The 19,978-nt window shown below is 41.2% G+C and overlaps 1 long non-coding RNA gene across 1 annotated transcript; it reads left to right on the top strand.

Annotated features, from left to right (window-relative positions):
* LOC121073218 lies at positions 1 to 5,702 on the top strand. The gene is made up of 3 exons (XR_005821568.1): positions 1 to 3,066; positions 3,826 to 3,980; positions 4,413 to 5,702. It is a non-coding gene; the product is annotated as an uncharacterized LOC121073218 (long non-coding RNA).
* Positions 5,703 to 19,978: the final 14,276 nt, after the last annotated feature.

Below are 19,978 nucleotides of genomic sequence, written 5' to 3'. Positions count from 1 at the left end.
TTACCTCAAGACATGCTGTACTCAAGGGCTCCATGTTTTACTCTGACAGTGCTCCTCTTGAAATCAGCCTTCATTGATTCTGATAGCAGATGATAGTGCTGGATGATGTTGTTACATGTAATTATGGATTTGAAGTACAGAATTACTTCATGTAATTAATTTTCTCTTTTTTTCTGGTTTCCTCAGAAAGCCCATGCTCTAGAAATATGATGCCAAACTCTTTCATCATGAAAGTGGCATAGTTTAGCTACAGCCTAGGCTCTGGGAAATCACTGGTTATTGTATTCCGCTGTCCTCAATCAAGAAGAGCAACACCTTTACTACAAAACTGGTCACACTGGAACAAATAAGGGTGATACTATGCATTTCTTACAAATTCTGGTCTGGAGATGAGGACCTGCATTTGTTAAGGGGAACAGATACTGGCTTGTATTTCAATGCTGAGTAGAGAAGAGGTTGCTTGGTTTAGAAGGAGGAAGTTCGTGGACAGTGTGAACTGATCAGTTCATCGGCTAGAATAGTGTAGTGAGGATGTTTCTGTACTCCTGAGTGGTTTTTGAATCTCCCTCTGGCCATGCAGTGTTGCCATTAAAGCTGTAGCGTAACCTCTGCTTGTCATGTCTGAGCTCCCTCTGGTGTGGAGAGAACAGGTACTGCTTGCACAGATGTGAACAAAAGACGACTTGAGGGGTAATTTTAATTTTGTTGGTGCTTATTCAAATGTTATTCATTCTGGTCATACTGGCTGTGTGCACAAATCCTAGTTAGGACTGCTGGCTCGCAAACGTACAAGTATTAGGGTTAGTGAACATTGTTTTGCTTCCAGGGATGCCCAAGGATGTTAGGAGAGGTGGCCAAGGCCATGGAGAATTTGATACGCAAAATATACAGAGACCTGATCTCACATTAATCATAACAACCACAAGCAACCTGACGCTTTACTGTTATACAGTAGGAACCTGGCAGCAACCTTTGTGATTCACAAGTAATCTGTCATAAGCCCCTATTTTATACTGCTCGTAACCATTAGGTCTTAAAGAGTGTGTTTGCCCCGGACTGAATATTTTCAACTCAATTATCGTCATAAGTGTTAACTAGAAATTACTGTGCCATAATCACATCTGGGATACAAAATTTTGTTGAAATAGGTTTGGGGGAATAATTGCTGGAAATTCACCATTCTTTCCACAGTATTTATTTGTTGTGAAATTCATCCGTTTTGATGACATTCCAAGAGCTGTATAATCCTTAGGGCGCTAATTTGCAAGTGTGGTATGCCATAGACTAAAGATTTTCTGTACCAAATCTGAACAGAAGCTTTGTTTGATATTTTTTTCTTTTTCTTTCTTTTTTTTTTTTTTTTTTGGACAGCCTAGTATTTCAGGTTTAGCATAGTGGCATTGCAAATGTTAATGTACCTCAACTGGTATTTACAGCACTGCTCAGCAGTGTAATTCATCATATAAGCATAGAATTCTACCTTTGAGAAAAAAAAAAAAAAGAGTATAAGTGCTTAGATCACATACACTCCAACAGAAATAGGACATCCATGTAATAATAGAAAAAAAGATGTGTGAATTCATCCTAAGGATAAGTGGGTACAGCTCTATTGAAGCGAGTGGTCTTTTCATATAAGTGGAGTTGCACATGTTTTCTCCGGGGATCAGTTCAGTCCACTTTGCCTTTGTAGTCTGTGCTGAAATTCTTCAAGATAGGAAAAAACTTGTGGAGTATTTGCATGTACTAAGTGCCTGGCATAGATCAGAGTCTTTATTTTTCACTTTTGCTAGCAGTACAATCACTTAAAATTAAAGAAAAAAAATAAAACAAGTAATTAATCCTGTACGAATGTTCAAACATTCTGTTACTAAGAGTTATATTCTCCCCCCAGACTTAGGACTTCCTCTGTGCACGGTCCAAGAAGGCTAGTAAAAGTCCTTTCCAGGAAAATACAATTTTCAAGTACTGTGATTGTGCTATGATACTCGCTCTACCTGAATCTTTTTAGATAACAGGCATCATGCTGTCTTTGGTTTATTTATCTGTGATCGAAGAGCAGGGGAACTAGGAGAAGCAGTCAAGGAACATATTAAGGGGGTACGCACTGTTTGTGGTAGTAAGATCAAGCAGAACTTGTGAGGAGATGAATTTTCTTCATCTAGAAATTCAGCTGTGCTCAAAATAAGATTCACCCTCACAAAGGGGAAAGAACAATCTGGAAAATCTCTCTCCTCCTCACCCCCTTGAAAGGGCAGCCTGATATTGGTTTAAAGGTATGAGCTGGGACTCTGGATATTTTTCCAAGGTCTTTTGCAGGCCAGTCTAAGATCATCCTGTCCACAGTCCAAGCTGGCTAGCATCCAGCCAGCTCCCATCCCAAATCTGCGTAGCTCTATTAGTGCAGAGCTGTGTCCACTCCATTAAATCTTCCGAGAGTCCCTAAGCCTCGTTTGCAAAAATCTGGATAGACATTCCCCAGAATTAGTTCAATATCCAGCACTGGCACCATTTCACTGTGAAACCTTGGAAAAAGTGCCTCGAGCCAGATTTTAAACACGCAGAGCCATCCCAGAGCCCACTGTTAAAATGCCACTGATCTTTTAAGAGACACTGCTCAGTTGCAATCTCTGTTTTTGCCAGAGGGTATATATAAAGCCACTCAAACTTTGACACTGCCTCTCAGGGAGGCTGTGGATGTACTTGTGCATTAACCCATAAGTACAGGCACTCTCTTTCTGATCCGGTAGAGAAGTAGTTATTTATACAAACTGACACGACACAATTAGGATCAATCATCCTCAGGATACCCAGTGCCTCAGTGGCTGGGATATTTCCTGAGCTGTGGGAAAGGTGTCCTCTAGATGTTACAAATTTGATAGAAACAATCAAAATAAAATCTTTAACTGCCCTGAGGGTTGCTTTGGTGATAAAGTTAGTGCCTGGTGAGATGTCTAATGCTCTCCCATCCACTTTATTACAGATAGGAAGTGCAAAGTTCAGCTGCCAGGATCCTCAGGAGGGACATCCTACCTGGGCTGACAGAAGTGCTTGTTTTCCACCTCACAGGTACAATCTCAAGCTACTTCCTCCACAGTTCAGCAGCTGTGGCCCTCTCTAAGCTGGGTGGCAGCACAGGCACCACCGCAGGGAGAGGGTGTCCCAGTGCTGCCAGGCTCAGCCTTGCAGCTCTGCAATAGCCGAGTTGTTTGGGGGATGCAGCCATGATGTTCTCACCGCTGTTTTCTAATCAGGCAAAAAAGAAATTACATTTTCCCTTTCTAACTCCTCGCTTGTGCTGTCTGTTTATAGCTGTTTTTTGCTGTGTTTGCTACTGCATTCAGATCAGATAATGCACAGAAATCTGATCTTAATAGTGCCCTATGCTGCAGAGGGGAACAGCTTTCCCTTGTCATTACTGAAGGAGAGAGAAAGGAGAGACTTCACCCAGGCAGGCAGGTGGTGGTTGTTCCCATGAAGGTCTCTGTGCAGGAGCCTCCCCCTGGCTGCAGTATATCTGTGAATATACACGGACTCTTACCAGCAACTAAGCCCTCAGCTCTTTCTGATTCAAAATACTCCTAGACAGAGCCCTGTGTTACTAGAAGAATAAAGGCTTTCATCATCTGATCATAGGTGCTTCCACCTTCTCCCACTGGACAATTTCCTTCTTAAAGATTTTTTTTTTCAGAACATCTCTCTGAACCTGGTGCTTCAAGTCTGGCCAAAGCAAGCAGCCCGGCTCCTTTGGCAAACATTTTTTATTGTATTGGTGACTGTTACTGCTTTCTTTTCCCAGGATGGTAACTGGTCCTCATCTTCTTTCAGGTTTCTCAAATGGTGGGTCAGCTTTGCTTGTGTTTATTATTCTGAAAGCAACCATAAGGGGCAGCAAAGCCCAAAGGGATGAAGAAACGTGGTGAATTCTGCTATGATTTACATGGAACTCTGTAAGACAGAGGTGCAGAGTTTTATGCAGTCAGGTAAGTAAAGGTACATGGAAACCTCAATTTCCAAATCCTTTTTAAATGAGGTCTAAGAAGGCTACTTCCAAAGCCACACTTTTTTTTTTTTTTTTTTTTAACCTAACTTGTAAATTTACCCTAATTAAATCTTGGCCTTCCTCACGTGGGAAGAACGAAGGTAAAACTACAAGAACAATTTTGTTAGCTTCTCCCATATCATCATGCAAGAAGTACCTCTGAAGAGATCTGCAGTCAGTTTAACAGAGGCATGTGTATGTTCATTCATAGGGTGTACGTCCAAATTGTGTCACAAGCTGGATTTGAATTTTGTCCTGATTCTAAGACAGGAAGACTAACAAGACCATCAAGAGAGTCATTTGCATAAGATATTGGACCCGTAGGCTTATTTCAGAATATTTACCTGATCTCTTTATATTTCTTTAACAAAAGGTATGCGTGGGTTTTAAGGAGATGAAGAAACCTTTGAAATGACCCGCTTTTGTGAAATTTGGCTTTTCTTTCCTGTGGTGGCCTTTGTCCTGAAGAGCAAGACATTTCACAGCGAATAGCAGGGACATATTGAAGAGGAGATGGGATGAAGAAGCAGCCAGATTTTTCCTTCAGCCTCGCTGGAAAGCAGCTATGAAAGGAGAAACAAAGGCTGTGGCTGGCCACACCTCGTGAGGACGGCAGCACCAAAGGGGCCGTGGCAAGCTCCAGCTCTCCCCTCCCTACACCAGGCACTGGTGCAGAGCGCGGCTTGCCCGGCTCGGGCATTGTAATTCTGCTACTGCCGCGCGTGCCATCAGAATTCAGCTGTCATATTCTGCGAGCTGGAATTCATCAAAGCATACTCACCGGCCTTTTAATTAGTGTTAGATTAGCATTTTAAGATATGGGTAAATTCCCAAGTCTAACTTCGTTTAAAGGTGCATATTCAATACAGTAGCCAGGAAATCATGTATTCTCATGGACTTACTACCTTAGTAATGTAATGCTGTGAGGGAAAGAGGCAGATAATACTTCCGACAAATATTAAATGCTATTTGTATAGCTACTGCCTGTGAATTTAAACAGAAAATCATTCCTCACGCCTTGCTATGAAACACACGCAAATTTCTTTTGTGGCTTTCATGTTTCATTAAAGCTTTGTATGTGGAAGAGAGGAAAATCTAAATTGCTACTTAATTAAAGGGATACTGTCAGATTAAGTATATTTTGAGGAAATGAACTTTGCTTTTTACCTGGGATGTCAGTAACACCTAGGATTATTAAAAATGAAATATTTTTTAATATCTAATATACTTACCATTTATCAACCTGAGTCTGTTCTTCTCTTTGGCTGAAACTGAAACAGTCTCTTGCTTTTCCCTGTAGTCAGGTTCATTGTCTGGATCCTATTAACTAACTCAATATTGGAGATTGTAAATACCAGGAGGTGCAGCTTACATCTAAACCAAAAATAAAAAATAAAATAAAATAAATGTATGGCTCTTGCTTTATTCCATTAAAATATTTCTCTGGACCCAAACATCATGTAATATATGCTCCTTTAATCACATTTTGATCACCACACAGCATGTGGAGTGTGGGTTAAATTCTGGAGAATGCTGAGCAGGGTTTTGTGTGAACTTTCCACTCTCTCTGAAGGCAGAAGGTGCTAGGGTCGCTCACCAGCAACGGAAAGGGGTCCGAGAGCTATGCTGCAAGGTGCGGATGTGTAAGAGCCCAGTCCCACTCAGCGAGCTCCCCACTGTTGTCCTTACAGTGAAGTTTCAAGCTAGGTCCGTGGCAGTGTTTGGAAGTATGTGGGTACACCTGACAAGTGAAAAATGGGAATTGTTTCAGAGCCCATCCATGCCTTCACCTTTCCATAATGGATGCGTGATCCTGTCTAGACTGGCTGACAAAATCTTATTGTGGCAGGAGCCAGATGCAGCTGGAAGGAAAACCAAATTCTGCCCCAGTGGTTTTGTTGTTGATTTTACAGGAGTTGCAGAAAGGACAGAGAGGGTGTGTATTATGTGCTAATATTATTAAACTTGGAAATAATACCATATTCCACAATCCCAGAACTCTGCAATATCAGAGAGGGCATTATTTACAAAATGTCCCTATCTACATACACCAGTGACGACTGTTTTTGCAGCTCCATATTAATGCACGTTAGCATCCTCGTGAACCTATCTGATACTACTTCTACATGGAGACTTAAGCTCCTTAAGCAATGTTCATACCTCCATGAAAAATAACCCAGTTAAGTTCTTCCTTTAAATAAACTTTCTAAGCAAGTCTATTAACAGTTATCTGCTATCTGCCACAAGGGGAAACATGTAGACAGTTCTGTAGTGTGTTATATATCTTGGGCTGCTGAGTATTAGGTAGTAAATTAAATGAGAAGTGAGAGCTCCTTTCACTGGATCCTCCTACTTCCTTTTACCACATGGGAATGTTTAAGTTGAGTCCTAAGGAACCAATCTGCATTCCCAAGAGACATGTTCCTGCGTTCTGAAAAATAAGCCTGACATGTAAAAGGCACTTCAAAATGCTTTCGTGGTAAAGATTTGCCATGGCCTCGAAATATAAAAGCCTGGCTTGGTGTTGTACAGAGATGTATCGTTTCAACACGGGTACGTGCATAGCGAGCCTGCTCATAAAATCTGACTTCAAGTATCTGGGGATGTCCACAGTCTTCAATAGCAAACAATACCCTGTGGTTTGGCTCCTGCTAGAGAGTTGAGCAACTGGAACTCAATTCCCAGGTCAGCTATTTCCTCTGACTGTGAGCAATTCACTTCATCATCCTCTGTTTCACAGTTCCCTCTCATAAGGGATGGTGAGGGGAGTCAAGGAACACATTCCCACCCTTGCGATGGCTGGGGTGGCCAGAGGTTTCTGTGGTGGAAACTTGTCACTTGGAAACCAAGTCACTTGGTGGACAGAGATTCTGGACAGGGCCGTGAAAGTTGACAGGAAATTCTGTCTGCTCTGAAATACTAACAGGTCACTAAAATACACCCTCTAAAGAAAGGATGTAATTGCAAATGAACTGTGGACTTTTTGTTTTGTGTTGAATACATTTGTGTGAAATCTTACTGCTTTCATCGCATTTGTTGCTGCATGGATTTCCCACAATGACCCTGGAATTTCATTTGAACAACAACAACAAAATAATAATAATGAAAAACTGGAGGATTAGGATCCTAACCAGAAGTTGACCTAGATGGATTTATAATATGCCCTGATAAAGTAAGAATATATAAACAGGGAAACAGACATGTACAGGCAACAGAGAACACAGATATCTCCTTTTCAGATTAAGCATATGGCCAGCAGCTGGCAGACCTCTGTAGATCTCTATGAAACTCAACGATAGTGTAGACATCCTTTGCTGCATGTTCCTGGGTGACAATATCTGGTAGGAAGAAAAAGATCGGCCATTCATAATCTTTATTTAGTGAGACTTTCAATTCCATTTTGAAAAGGGGAAGGAAGAAATGTAAAGGCAGAAGCTTCCTGGAAAGTATAAGCCTGCATAAAGGACAACAATGGGAAAAATAGGCTTTTATTTTCTTTCAAAGAGTTTAAATTAAACAGAACTTTCCAGCATATGTTAGTATTCATAGCTCTTGCAGATCATGCATCAGAACGAATGACTTGTGATGATTATTAGTTCTCTGTATTGCGGTAGGTCCTAGAGATCAGGGTGCTATTATGCTGGTTGCTCATAATTAGAGATTGTGTACTCCCTGGAGTGGTGACTATCTCAATAAACAAGACAGAGGATGAGAAAAAGGAAGTACTATTGTTCTCATTTTCCAAACAGCACACGGAGAAACTGGCAAATTCAATGATTTGCCAAGTTTATGTAAGAAATCTTTGGCAGAATTTGGTAGACAAAGGTTCGTGTTTTGTTTTTCTTCTAGGAAAATGGCTGACATTTAAGTATGGAAAGAAAATATTGTTTTAAATGTCAAAATAATTTCACATTTTAAAAATAAATTATTTTTGTTACCTTCTAAATCTGTTATAGGCATGTGCCTGTAAGCTTTTTATTTTTCATATTTCAGTTTTCTTTTCAATTTCTCCAGCTTATTTCCATCTACATTTCTATTTAAAAACATGTTAACAGGAAAACTGTGAGAGAAAAGAGTTGAGACACCTGGTGAGAAAAAACAACAAACCAAAGTTTTGATAAAAATAACATAGACTCCCCCATGACTTCAAGTTTCACTAAAAAGCTCTGAAATTTTTCAATATAGAAAAAAGAACTCCTCTTCACAAGAGACCCAATTCATTTACCCTCTTACACTCTTACACTTGTTTATTTAACAAGTTTATTTACTTGTTTATTTATTATCTTACACTGTATATTTGAGCCCCTAAAACCCATTACTGCGATGAAGCCAGAAGAAATATCTGGCCATGCACCCATGAGATTGCACGTGGAAATCAGCCCAGAACACTCTGCTCCTTCGCATGACTGACTCTTTGACTCTTTTGGGCTGAGCTCTGGTGCTCTCCTGCCCAAACTGGCAAGCTGGGATAGGTGCTGGAGTCACGAATAAGCCATAGCTCACAGTGCATTTGGAGATGGAAGAGGCTTTGCTACACAGAAGGGTTAGGGTCAGCATGAGGGTGAAGGAACTGAGGGCCTTCAGCACTGGCTCTTTCTGTTGTGAATGTTTTGTGACATTCTGTGACCCAGAGCTCTTGTCCAGCTGTTTTTAAAGCCAAAATTCTGTCTTTTCCCTATCCGTGTTATAGGTTCTAAAATAGGCTTCTTGGAACATCTGTAATGTCTGCACCTGATGAAACCTGATGTATTTCACTTTTCCAGTTCTTCATGTGGTATCAGGAGTCCAGAATACCAATTAGGATCTTATTCCTGATGCTTTTCTACATGAACACATGAAGTGGAGAAGCTGAAAGCTCAACAGAAAGGTCACCTCTTCCATCTTTTGATCCGTCCTCTCTCTTTCGCTACATTGGAGATAATTACGTAGTTTGTTTCTTTTTGTCCTCATTTCTCAGTGCCAGGAACACCATGGAATGACTTCTAGGCTCATACTGAGGACAGGAAGTTCCCCCCAAAGGCGATGATGGGAGGCCTTGGACATCACCCTGGAATTTCGTGTAACATAAACAAGTTCTAAACACACTCTGAGACCTCCTGTCACTTGAATGGTTTTGAACCTGATATTGATGTAAGATTTTGTAACTCCAGCTTAAAAAGTTGAAGGAAAAGTAAATAATAATGAAACAAAAAACATTGCTAAAACTTAACACTTTTTGAAAGCTAAGTTGCCATAACAACTTGATGCAAAACTCTTTGGTGGTAACTTTGTACTCAGTCCTATTGAGGTTAAAATAACCTTACCCTTGTGTTAATACTTTGCCAGCATAGTAAATACTATTGGTTACAGAAAATTAAAACTTTTAAATAGTGAAACTACTTTTACTGAAGTAAAAGAAACCTCTTAAATCTAAGTGTTTTTCTTCTTTTAAAAAAGCATAATTTGTCAGACATTAAAATAACAAAAGGTCTTTGAAAAAGGATTATGGTTTCTGATGTTTCACTACGAGAATGGATTTACTTTATATCCTACTGATGTTGTAATCTTGAATGCTGAGGTAATGTTTTAGCCCTTTCTTTTCATATAAATAAAGATTTCAATGATAGCACTTCATTTCTTCTGTAGAACTTTATTTTTCAAACTACTCATTTTCTCTCGCTTCAGCCATTTCATCAGAATAACATACAAATTGGATGCTTATTAGGAAGTGCTTATTAGGAAGAGGGGAACAGTTAGAAATGCAAAGCATTTCAAATCGACACACTGTTGACTGCTAAGTAGATTTTAAATGGAGAATTTCCATATTGCTTATATGTTTACCTTTTCGGTGTACTTTTCAAAAAGTCTTGTTTTTAAGATTTCCCTGTAAAACATATACATGTGTATTTTTGAGTGTATTTTTGCTTTTCGTATTTTAAAGTCACACGAACTTTCATTGTTGTATGGAGTACAATTGTTTTCCCTCAGTACAAAGCACTGAATTTTGAGAATGAAAAAGCATATTTTAACTTGGTAAATCATTTGCTAATCAGACTGCCTTCATCCCCCTTTGAAAACCAGTGCTGTATATCTCTTCAGGTAGCATAGATTTTAATTAACATTAAGAGTCTTTAAAAAGTAAAAATTTCCCCACCCTCTCTGAAGTTAAATCCACTTTTTTACACTCAATTGGGCTGTTTTTTTGTTTGCAATATCCTATAGAGGACTGCTGGGGACAGCAGAATATCTTTAAAGGATTATTGTTTACTAACAGGGGAACAAAGAGCATTCTACGCCCTTCCAGCTCAGGGAGGCTCCACAAGAGATTTCCCTCCAGCAACTTCGCAGTTATTAGCTTGATTGCCAAATAGGGACCATTCTCCTAATGCTCACCCTACAACCTGCCTTTGAAAGTATAGAAAAAGTGGTGTTTATATACCAGATTTTTTTTCTTTATTATGTATAGTGCAGTGAAGGCCAAAGCCTTTCTGCTTCAGCAGAACCAGCAGGGAGGAAATACATGTAGTAATTACCTTAAACAAGCAGGCAATAAAGGCTGCCTCTCAAGCCATGCGGTTTAAGGACATGATGAAAGGTGGAGGTGTCAGCACTCAGCCCGTAACAACTGCCTCGCACCGCGGCGTCCCCAGCTCCTCCAGCTCCTGCCACCGGGCAGGGCCTTGGCTGCGGGGCCATGCCGGGGGAGCCAAGCGGACCCCTGGAGCCAGGGGACAGACGGCTTTGTTCAGGTGAACGGCCCCACTGACGGAAAAGGCGTCCTCAAGTGAGAGAAATTGGTCACAAGAGGGATTTACAGATATCTAAAAGACCAAGGGGGTTTCTCGCTTGAAAACTGATGACAGAAAAAAATGTGTTTGGATTCAATCCTGTCAGAATTATTCTCTAGAGGAGAATTTTTCAGTCACCTTTTTTTTTTTTTTTTTTTTTTTTAAGAACAAAATACATGTTTTTTTTCCCTGTGCCACTGCAGCCAACTCCTCCCATGGTAAATCAGAGAAACTTTGCTGACGATAAGTGCTGGCAGGGACCTGGGGATGAGGAAAACCCTGAGGTACAAAATGGAGGATGCGGTGCTCAGGGACTGGTGCTCTGATGTGGTGCTCTGGACTTCCAGCAGGCCATAAGGCTGTGTCTTAAAAGAAAGTGAAGAGACCAGCCAGACCCCACTTGAAGCCTTGCATGCCTGCTGCATGTCGCCAACAGCCATTGCAGACAGGCCCTTTCTGGTGCTCCATGTGGAGCTGCAGAAAAGCTGTGCTGAGAACGCTGTGGGTGGAATGGGATGGCACTTGGCTGAATTGGGGAGGATGGAGCAGGGAACACATGTGTCCTCAGCCCGTGCCCTGGGGCCTGGCAGGGCTTGGCCGAGCATGGAGGAGCACACGAGGCTGTTGTGGGCAGCCATCTTTGGGGCAGCCATTGGGGCATTGCGTACACACTGCCTGCGGCATGCTGAGGAGAACTCATCTCCACTGCCCTCAGTGTTACCGGTGGGGTTTCACAGCCTGTCATGCAACTCTCTCCACAGCCCCAGGGCTGGGGGCTGCCCTGGCTGTGTAGCCAGAGTAGAGTGGTGCTAGAGCCTGGCAGGGCAGGGCAGGGCCATTCCGCCATCAGGAGTCGCTTTCAAGGCTCCCACCCCGCTCAGCCAGATCTTCTTTGCCCTCTTGAGATGTGTAGCAGATTTATTTCTACTAATTTTTAAATACCAAGTGTATCTAGTGTACTTATTACTCCTAATTAATGTGAGAATAAAGAATCAAAGAGGGTATTCCTCCAATGAGTTGTTTTTGAAGAGTGACAAATTAATCCCCTTGGATATGGCTGAAGCCAGGGAAGATCTTTTTGTTCCTCTAAACAACTGCAGCCATTAGACGTTCAAAACTCTGCTCGTGCTAAATAGATTTGAACAGCTATTTCTTTCCTTGTGTACGCCAGAATCCAGGGGCTTACTTGCCAGAGCCAAGCTCTCTCCCAGGTAACCAAAGACTGAGGAATGTATTCTCAGTGGCTGGCACCTGCATGCACACACGTGGGCAAGCACACCCATGAGATGTCTGCCTTCAGGGCTGTGTGCATCCCTCTACCCACTGTATTTGTTATTTTCTTATGCTCTTGTGAGCATTGGTCCAAATCCTCAGTGGCCTGATTTACTTGTGCTGTTACTGATATCCACTTGCCCTGAAAGTACATTCAGAGCATGATAAGGGAAAATTTTATGGCTCAATTTTTATTTTATTTTATTTTATTTTTCATATGGTTCTCCCTGTAAATGCATCGTGACATTTCAAGGGGATACTTGTAATCTGTTTTAATGGGGATCAGATGGCATTTACTAGAACCCATGCAGACTTCATGGTTACAACTTTAAAACTTCACCTGCTTGCTTGAGTCAGAAAGCCTCAGTGATGCTTGGGGGTGATAAACCAGGGATGAGATTTTTGACAGGTGCCTTTTCCGATGGGATCCTGAGATAAGTGGATGGGGAGATTTCCAACCTGAATTGCTCTCCAGGTCCTAGTACTGGGCTAGGAATGATGGTGACAGGGAAGGCGTGGAAACCACCTTTGTGCTCAAGTGATCAAAGCAGGGGGCTGACGGCTGTTTAAATGCTATCAGCCCGCGACATGCCCCCGCGGGACTCCTGCACCTGCTGGCCACCGCTTCTTTATGCTTGTGCTGCATCCTGCCGTGTGCTCCCTTTACCCTGGGGTGACGCAGAGCTGACTGTGCCGGCGGGTGTGCGCTCACAGCAGGGTAATCCTCAGCTGTTTATCCTGGCAGTTCGGGAGGGACAGCAGCTGCTGCTCTGCTGCGGAGGTGGGGCAGTGGCCATGGAAAAGGGTGTACAGCTGAAGGCAGCCGTGCTCAGGCCCAGCGTGGTTGAAAGGTGATTTTCCCCCTTGTCCTATTAGTGCTATGGGCCTCACGCAAAGCTCCTGCCACCAGACATGATATATGGAGTAACTGGAGCCTTCAGAGTTTAAAAGCCTTATCCACGGTGCTGTAGACGACCCTTCCATTGTCCTAAAATTTGTGGCTTGCCAAATATAATAACCTAACAAAATGTGCTTTCCAAGGGAACATACAGCTCTCTTGAACACTCAAGGCAAGGAAGATAATGCTTCTATTTCACTTCAGTCAGGACAAAATAAAGTATAATAAAATCCCTCCACTGTGTTCAGCTGCAGAAAAAGTGATATTTCACAGGCTTTTTCTCTTGGATATCAGACCTTTTTCAAATGGAACCAGGCTGTAAATAGCTGTGAAAATCATTGCGAGGGGGGATCTTTATGAGACAGAGTTTGTGCCACAGGATGCCACATGAATGCAGACAACGATGTATAGATATGATGATTTTTTTATCTCATATAATACATTTTTCAATGTCTTTTTTCATACCCTCAATTAATAAGAAAATTTTCAATTGAATTCCATAATGAAATTCCAGAGTTAGCAGAAAGAGCAAAGAGGAAAAGAGCAGCTCAGGCAAGGAGTAAAGTGATGCAATTTTAAAAGAAATGAATAATTAGTGGCATGGAGTATTAAGACTGTCTCCAGCAGCAAGATTTGCAACACAAATGATGAATGGAACAAACAATTATGGCAGCTTAAGTTGAGGATATACCATACCCAGTGCCGTTGGGCCAAACCTGAGCTCCTCTGCCCTGGAAACCAAGATAAAGTTTCAGGATAGGTTGGTGTGGTCATTGTTTTTTGAGTGTGAGGCTCAAAAACAGCCTAAGTGGGAACTGGAGAGGTCAGAGAAGAAGGAAATCACTTTTCAGACCCAAAGAAATGGGTGAGGCACAGATGGAAGGGCCAGCGTTGTGTGTTGCTGGGGGAGGAGTGAGAGATGGTGGAGACAGCCAGATGGTGAGCAGCACATGGGAGACAGCATAAGCCCTTTTTCGTCTTAGGAAACCATATTTAAAGAAAATAATTTGCAAGAGTTCTGGAAGCAGACTTTTGAGTGAAACACCAAAATATTTAAACTTATTTTATAGTCATGGAAGGAAAGAGTGCTCTGGTTTGGATCTAAGGTCAAGCAGAGCTAACTGTCATCTCCTCTGCTTTCTCAACTCTCGCTATCTCAGGCCCACATCGATTTTCACCCAGAAATTATATAGAAAGGGTTGCACAAGTCAAGATTTTTTTTGCTTCTTTCTACTTCTTCCCACCTGTGGCTGCTGTAGTTCACACTGGCCTTGCCTTTCCCTCAGCACAAACTCTTGCTGCTGAAGAACATGGCTAGACTGCAGTGCAGACACTTATCACTTTATTTTCTCCTATGAGCAAGGAGTGGGAATGTCTCATCTGGCGTGTTGAACTCAGATCTAAGTGCTAAAATGTTTACTGCTTTCAATCTACCCAGCAGGATGCTCTGAGCAAAAGTAGTGGTTGGCAGCCTGCTGCTGATGGTACCATCCAAGTCACAGAGGCTCCCTGCAAAACTCGTGCAGTATCTAAACATTAGACTTCTAATTATTTTAGGGGTTTCGTTCCACAAGTGCTTTAGATGATTGTCTGTTAACATCTGATGACATCTCAGCATTTCAAATATGCTTAGTGAGATTGCAGCATTTAGTCTGTCATCAGGAACTCCCGATCATATTCTGGCTTCCCTAATTAATGCATTCCTGCACCTACTTAATGGCATTCATGGCAACAAATAATTTCTGTTCTTCCCTAATGATATGCACCATACCTCGGCACTAGAGTGTGGATAAATACATATATGTTTTTGTTATTTTAGAAGAAAAATCCATGTGCTGTGGGTAATGAATTGAAGGTTAAGTGATGATTTTTCTTTACAACCACTCATGTCTTACAGTCTGTGAACTGAAAACTGGATTAACCTTTAATTACCCCCCGTGATCTCTCAACCCTGAAACAACATTACCACTCCTCCTAGTGTTATTTGCATACAGCATTTAATGAGAGAAACATCTGTTTGCATATTTGGTATCATTAATATTATGCAGATGAGCCGAGTATTCATGTTGCAATAGGCAATTGTGCTGAAATCTTCTTTTCTCTCATTTTTGCTCTATTTCCCTCCTCCTAACAATTCAGTCTGACTTGTATTAATTAGAAAAAGAGCTGCCTGGTGCCAGTAGTCTTGCATATATAATGCACAGCTGCTATGTGATCTGAATGGCAGCACAGCAATATCCTGATGAATTTATAAAATACAGAATATCTGGCTTGATGTTATTAGGCAAACCTGTTGATATATTTTTTAGGTTAATCTATCTTTTTAATAAAATATATTACTATGGCTAAAAATTAAATGCATACAAGTAAGATGGCTAACTTTTTTTTTTTTTTCTCCAAACTTTATTTATTTCTGTCTAATAGGATAAAACATACTCATTAAGTACCTGATCCAGCAGTCATTTGATTGGCTGGGATTTAGTTTAGAACTTGGTATCTGTATCTGTTCTCTCTGGCAACCTGAAATATTTCTTATGGCCCTGCGATGAAATCTTTATTCTGTTCTAATCCACAGCCATTAAAACCTGACGGGCCACTGCTTACAATGCGTACAAAAAACAAAGGTCTGGAAAAAGATCTATTTTTTTTTCTTCAGAAATTAGTTGTTTTTTTTTCCTTTTGTTTATCTTGAAAACTCTTTTCTTAAATGTGTTCATCAGAAGAGTCTAAGTCATTGCTGATATATATATATATACATAAATAAAATTATACATAGAGAGAGAAGCATAGGGGGACTGAACTACTAAGCAGAATTGTAGGGGGAAATAGAATATTGATTTCTAGGCTGCAAGTTCAAATTCCCTAAATCTCAGATGTTACCATTTGCTGAATGTTTAGTCATCCTGAGATGTGAACAATATCCCACGTCAGTTGCTAGTAAACAAGGTCCTTAAAATCACACTTTTAGAAGGGAAGCTAAGGATTTGATTGGACTTTTTTTTTTTTTCCCCAGTGCTATTTTTGCTGTTTTCTGTGGTAATTTCCACTAATTCAAAGGTAGAAATCTTCTCCTACAGAGAGATATGCAACATACATTCTGTAGATCCTAAAATGTTCTGAGTCACCCCAAATGGCATGAGTTCACTCTTCTCTGTTTGAGTTTAACCAGTCAGCCAATGTCAGCGACTACTGAAAGTTTGCACAGCTTCAAGTGATTCTTTATCTAGACTTCCATGTGGATAAAGATGAGTCTTATTGCCAAAAATTACATATGAGCTGCATTTATCTCTCTAACCATTCTTTTGTTGAAGAGAAATGAGCAGAATGGCTCCATGATGGCCTATGTTTATTTGTTCCTGATAGACTACTTGCTTGGCCCAACCTGCCGAAACAAACCCGTTTGAGATACAGTAAGATTTTCAGGCAAGGACGGGATTTACATTCTCTGCTTGAACGTGTTTTTTCCCAGGTGGACGTCAGCTAAAAACAAAATTGTCTTGTGGTGATGCTGTCCATCAGAGACACTGCTTCTGAGCTGCTCATTGGCATCTCCAGTCCTTCCTCATGGACATTTTGGACTTGGCTAGCTTTGTACAAGGGAAATCAAACTACTTTTTAGGTTTGGAAGTAAATTCTCTATAGAGACAACTGATGATCCAAACTGTTGAAGTCTGGCTAACTTTTAGTGAAGAATAAAATAGAAACTTGCAAAACATAGGTTCATCTGCATACCAATTATTATAGATGGGATTATTCTCTATGAGGGATATTTATACCCAGATGGCTTCTTTCCAAAGAAGTTCTGGTGATCCAGGACTCTGTAGTCCAGGATTAGCTGTGCCCACCTATTCCCAAAGTAAGAGAGGAATTATAGATAAAATGATGCAGACTAAATTCAAGGTTAAATATGGCTGATCAGATGGGTGCTGAAGTGTTTCAAAATAATAAACCATACTTTAATTCATGATTTAAATTTTACAGAAGGATTTTTTTTTTTTTTTTGTGATGTGAATCATTTTCATGATCAGTTACAGAGATATTTGTGAGAACACACATTTCTCAAAAGCAGATTTTCATAGTTTAAGAGCTGCTTTTTGTGAGTCAAGCTTGTATATCTAAAGGCCTGACTTGCAGGTAGAATTACTGCGGTTTTGTATACAAGTCATTACATGGCATCTAAAAAAAAATAATCCTTAATGTATGCAAACCATAGTGCATGCAAATTATAGTCCTACGCATGGAATTTAGGCAAGCAGGTGAGCACAATACTTCCCCCATGTAATTGCCTGACTCCTCTGCAAAGTCTCAGCCTCCTGAGCACCTGCAGCTGCCTGGCCAGCTTCTGAGGCTGCCCTTCCCAAATCTGGATTTCTTTGGGCTGACAGGTAGTGTCAGTGGAGATTGAGCTTTATGGAGGCATAGCAGTTTATTTCTGAAGTCCTTACATTTTAGGAATGTATAAGGATGGGCAGAGAGAGACCAGGAGAGGTAAATGAAATCTAGGAGAAGGTCATATAAAGTCTTGACAGAGTTTGGGAATAGAGTACTGCTATTCCAAAGTCGTGTTTTGTAGTTCAGCTATGCAAACAAATTCTAGGTTGCTAGAAATTTTGGATAAAAAAGATTTGAGTCTATCACGGCAAGCTTTGTTTATGTGATGTTATCTAGGTATTTCAGATGGAAAGCAGATGGTCTTAATTCAGTACAGGGTCCATTTTGTGGGCAAAACTATCTTTGAGGCCTTGCAGAGGACAGCAAAGATAGGAAAACAAAGGGGGCTTTTTTACACCTGCCACAAACTCCTTACACATCCCAAGACTCTGACACTTCCAAGGCAACGTTTATATTACCACTGAATGCAACGCAGTGCCATCTGAATGAAGAAAAAATTGTCAGTTGAGCTAGTTAAGAAATAATACCCTCGATTGTTCAAGGGCTTTTGTCAAACACAAGGTTAAATAAATTTTTGTTGGCGTGGCTGTAGTTTTACACACTGTGACCAAGAAAAAGAAAACATGTAAGAGGTGGGGTCTTTGTTCTCAGCACTGGTTGGACTATTTGTGCTAAAATAAATGGCTTTTGTGCCAGAATTTAACTGACTGCTTGGGTACTTTTAGTGGATTTTTGTTGTTGTTGTTGTTGGCACCTGGTAGGCTGGTGTTCTCTCTTGCTAGTTTATGAAGACATTTTCTCTGTCCTTGGAGTGATGTCAGACAAATATCTGTACTTTAGTGTGAATGACATTATTTTGGAATCGGTGAAACACTTCACCAATGAAACATTTATTTTTTTCCACTTTGGCATTCAGCTGCTTGCCTGAAAAGCTCACCTCCATGAGGCAGCTCTGCGTGTTCTGTTTGCATGTGTGTTGAGAAAATTGCTAAACAAGAAAAACAAGAATAATATCAGTGTCGTAACTGAGTTTAAATGCAGTGCAATTTGTGTTAATGGAGGTTTTTATAGGCACTATTATATAGTAAATTAAATTATATCTTTATTCTTATATCTAAGATAAACAGTAAGTATGTAATATATCAGTAATAGAAAACCCTTGGCATTTAAGAAAGAATTGTGCTTTAATGTAAGGACGTTTTTATACCTCAGTAATAAACTAACATTTCAAAAGTACTTTAGCCTGCTGAGATGGATCATTCTATGAGTATGGGTAACACCACGGACTCCAATAATTAGTGTAAATTGCCTTTGAATAATACAGAGCTGGGAACAACTTTCAGTGCTTAATGCCCCTTGCAGTACATGATGAAGAGTCCTTAATGGAGCTTGGAAAAACAAGTAATACCTATAAATCAAAGAAGAAAAGCCGTTTTTGATGCGTTTGTCTGAGAGTGTGAGTTTTAAACCAAATTGTTAACACTCCTCCCTGCTGAGGGTCATGGATTAGCTAGGGTGGGAGTTTCTTATAGGATCTTTCACACTAACCAGCAGAGGTAGGGGGTTTCAAATACAAATGTTTTCTTAACCCTAATCCCTGCCTCCCTGACCAGTAGAGCTCTGAATTTCTCTCTAATTAGGTGGAGAATTAGTAGGTGGATAAATGTGTTAGTGGATGAGGATGAAGTGATTAACTTGCCCCAGACTATGATAGTGAGTTCAAGGCGCTACTGAATTCATTTTGTTTCTAACAACTTTCGCCCCGTATTCTAGTGGCACCACGGCATGAATTTATATCTCCGTAATCTTACAGCAGTATGTTCTGTTGCCTCTTTCCCATAGCTTTATCTCCCACATTTAAGCAGCAGCAATGCAGTATATTTCCCAATGTGTCAGTTCGCATTTGTGTGTACTGCTTAATTATCTGAACAGCCTTGTAACGCAGTAGAGATATATCGATGTTCCACTACGACTGGATATATGAGGGAAGCATGAAGTTTTTTATAAGTTAATGAGGCTGGAATACCTTCTTCAGGTGCTTGCCAGCTGCGCTCGGAGCACAAATAAAGGCTGCTGCCTTGCTGCCGCTCTCTGTGCCATGTGCAGGGCGCTGCGCTGTTCGGGGACACGCAGCTCAGCAGCACTGTGGCCCCGAACAGGGCTCTGCTCACCTGCAGCGATGACATTTGCTGTCACCTCGCTGATGTGCCCCTGCTAACAGGGCAGGGAGGGATTTGCCGCAGCGGAGGGCAGGAGCTGCTCCCCCCTCCTGGCAGGGACGGGGCCTGGATTTACCCGTTTACAGTAAAGCTGAATCATTCCCACTCACCTTTTTTTTCCTTCTTACTCTCGCCTGCAGCAGTGCCTCAGCTACCCCAGCACGTTCCTGTCCCTGTGGTCTCTGACTTGCAGTGGCCTGCTCAAACCTGTGAATTCACTTGACCCCAAAGAACAAAGCGTGCTGTTTGCCAAGCAGGCAGACCCGGCCGCCAGAGGACATTTCCCAGGCTGGCTGAGCGACGTGACTCAAGCAGGCTGTGATACGGAGAAGACCTTTCCTGGAATGAGTCAATGAGTTTTTCGGGCCAATTGAGAACAAGGGAGGGTGCT

This window comes from Cygnus olor, chromosome 7 (assembly GCF_009769625.2).
Source record: "Cygnus olor isolate bCygOlo1 chromosome 7, bCygOlo1.pri.v2, whole genome shotgun sequence".
NCBI lineage: Eukaryota > Metazoa > Chordata > Aves > Anseriformes > Anatidae > Cygnus > Cygnus olor.
The sequence above is the reverse complement of the archived record's forward strand: the minus strand, read 5'-3'. Positions and strand labels throughout refer to the sequence as shown.